Below are 3,443 nucleotides of genomic sequence, written 5' to 3'. Positions count from 1 at the left end.
GTGTTGTGCACATTTTGATATCAGGCCTTATTTTACTTCATCACTAAGGGAAAAAAAAGAAAAAAAAAGATTAGAAAAGAAGCATTTAATCTGGATTAGTAGAAATTTCTAATATATACACATGTCTTTTATATATTCAACTTCTATAATAGTCCTCAAAGCACATTGTGATTATATTTGAGAAGTTTAGATGGATGCATTCCACATGTAAGTTCAGGTTCTGATGACATCCTTTATACGGAATCTGGACGCGGACCGGATAGCCTGGCAGGGTTGTTTCTGGAGAGAGACAGAGAGAGAGAGAAAGAATGGTGTATCTGTCTTTACTTGATGAGGAAAGTGACATGGGCATTTTAATCTTTGGTGAAGACACAGTGACTTATAGGCTAATAAAGACATACGGTTACTAGTGTTTCCTTGAAACTGTAAAGTATATTATTTCATACAGTAGATCCTAATTGTAGCAATTTAACCATGAGTACACGATGAAATATAAAATATAGGAAACTTTCATGATCCAAATATCCAATTCTTTCCATTAAGCTTTTTATTCCATTCAGAAGAACCAAGGTAGTGCTTGCCTGATACTGCAACTGGATACATTCAACACTTTCGTGCATAATATAATGTCCCTGTGACCTTTCACATCAATACCCTCATAACTAATCAAAGTCAAATTGCTTAGAGGTTATGGTAACTTTGCCATCCGAAAGTAATTATATAATGTCATGGTAGCAATGCTCTACAGTAAATAAAAATCAGGGTTTCCCTGTAATTTACAATCAGCAGCAAAATCACAACAATAACTAAAATGCTACTTGTACAAGGCTCAGCAGGCAATCATCTCTTCTGTATAAAACCAAAGTTGAAGATGATCTGCTGAGTAAATGTTAAGTTATTGCAAGATGAGAATAGGACAGATGTGCGTGTGAATGGATAACAACATAAAAACTCCTGCAACCATCTTTGACAGAGGCAAAAAAAAAATAATAATCAGCGTTAATTCATGTAAATCTTCGTTGTTTGAGTGATTGACTACATGCATATATGCAGTACTGCATTCATTTAGCACAACATGCGTTAATTTTCTGCCCAATGAACGATCGACAGTCAAAAATTTGGTCAAGATGTCAAAGGCTTGACAAAATATTCCAACATATTTGGGGTTTACATTTTACATGTATTATTGCTTACCTCCCATATTTCCTTTCGAAATAGAGTACAGGATGCATAGATTAGAAGTTGGTAGTCAGGACATCTGTCTCTTTTTTTTTCTCTCTCTCTCTTGTCCATAGTTGGCTGTGGTTTGCAGGGTCCATTTTGTCCACTTTGTGCTAATTCTGGTCGAAAATACAATTAACAAAAACTTAAATAAGTTATCATTTTTATGAGTGAAACAGGATAATCATACTGCAACATAAACAAACACATTCATCATGAATTAGAATTAATCATCACGATGTCATGAATCCCTTAGTACAGTGTATGAGATTTTGGATCTTCAGGTCACTGTCAACATTTGTCTTACATGTAATACATTAATCATGTCATTGTTATTATCATCTTTGATGCTCTAAAGCCATACCTTACTGAAAATGAATTATGTAGGATGGAAGTCATCTTGACACCTGTAATTCCTGTACACAAATATTTGATTGTATCATGCTCTCATTTGTTTGTGGATTAGGATATGATTTCCTTGCATAAATCGGTTTGTATTCATGAGATGGTATTCCTAATTTCAAATCGTTGACACTTACTTCTGAGCTGGAAAGGGCATTCACATCGCAGTCAAGACATCTTTCTATCTCCCCCTCACTCTAGTGGATGTGATCTCAAACTCATCATGTCCATTTGTTGCTGACACCTTGATAAAAATAAAGAACAATGCATCACAGCATATCACCCTTACGTCATACTTAACGCAACATAATAACAATGGAAAGTAAATTGATCTGTGACTACAGACGTATTTTCATCTGTGCACACATTAAACACTTGTGCCAATTGACATGGTTGAGAAATATTTTATTACATATAATATCTTACTTGATTACATTTATGTTTGATTTTTATATGATCTCATCTTCAGTAGATAGAATACCGTTCTTTCATATGATCCTCTACAATAGAACAAGCAATGAATTTACAAGAAAACAAGAATACATATTTGATCATAGATTTGCTCCCCTTCTTATATAAATGAAGATACACGTGTATAAGATTATTCTCCTCTCTTTGTTTTCAAAGTACTTGTACACTGCATTGTAATGCAACTGTCAAAGTGAAAACATGCTTGTTACAATTTATTCAAATGGAATAGGAATATTTGATACTCAATGTATCTAGATTTGGCATTATTTTCAACTGGGCACTGAAGTGATACATTTGATAATCAAACACTTAGTAAGTTAGTATTTAAAAGATATTTCTAATTAGACCGCTATTCAAGACATTTACCGTTTCTTACCTTCTGGTTGTTCTGCACTTTGTTGCAGGTAGAAAGAGCTCAGTCTTTACAATTAGATTTTGGCAAGTCAGGATAGGCCTATATCTCTCTCTTTGGTGAAGTTTGAAGACAAGACTCAGTCTGTCCACTTGTTGGTACATCTAGCTGAAAACAGAAATCAACATGACTCAAATAATTCTTTTCATCTTTAAAGCAGAGCATTATAAGCTAATAGTGAACAAAAAATAAAATCAATTTGGAATTTGATTGTTTTGAAAAGGCATCTTGACATTGACATAATTAACTACAAATATATCTCTTTTATCAAGATGATATTTTTTTTTAGCTTTTTAAAAAGTTAAAAAAGAAGAAGATATTTAGGTTTCAGTGAGTCGGTATAAATGATCCATTAAAAATGTAATATTTACATTTTTTTTTTTCAAATGAACCTTTATTCTTTGAGACATTAACATAAGAACTTGGTACTTATGAGTAAAGACATTTCTAAATAGTTCCTCTTTGACTAGATCTATTTGTAAACTAGAAGAGTACATGTAAATGATTCACAGATTAGGAGAGGTTGGCAGTCAGGACTGAACATTTTCTCTCTCTCTCTCTTTCGGGCATATTCAAATGGCAAGATCACTTGGTTGTAGACTCGCTTTTATATAAAACACCGAGGCCTAAATCCTAGACTCTTTTTCTGAACCCACAGGTCTACAAATACCAGAAAGAGTGGAATCAACCTTAGACGTCTACTCTAGAGACTAATATTAGTCTAGCTAATTCACGTTAGAGCTAATGTTAGGATCTTCTAAGGTTTGATCTAACATGAACTTTTTGATCAAAGTTAGCCTACATATATAGTATAATTATTATGCATAGATTTTAGAACCTCTAGATGCCTAAACTTAGGTCTAGCTAGGCCTAGTAAGCTGGGTCTTTACAACAAAACTGCCTAGATATGAGTAGTAGGTTACTAGAAACCTCTAAC

The 3,443-nt window shown here is 33.5% G+C and overlaps 1 long non-coding RNA gene across 1 annotated transcript; it reads right to left on the bottom strand.

Moving 5' to 3' along the window:
* Positions 1-246: 246 nt before the first annotated feature.
* On the bottom strand, positions 247-1,813 carry LOC140226575 (uncharacterized). The gene is made up of 3 exons (XR_011900985.1): positions 1,761-1,813; positions 1,195-1,340; positions 247-279 (listed from the first exon to the last, which is right to left on the bottom strand). It is a non-coding gene; the product is annotated as an uncharacterized lncRNA (long non-coding RNA).
* Between the last annotated feature and the right edge of the window lie 1,630 nt (positions 1,814-3,443).

The sequence above is a fragment of the Diadema setosum genome, chromosome 3 (assembly GCF_964275005.1).
Source record: "Diadema setosum chromosome 3, eeDiaSeto1, whole genome shotgun sequence".
Lineage (NCBI taxonomy): Eukaryota > Metazoa > Echinodermata > Echinoidea > Diadematoida > Diadematidae > Diadema > Diadema setosum.
Note: the sequence above shows the minus strand (reverse complement) of the source record. Positions and strands in the feature narration are given on the sequence as shown.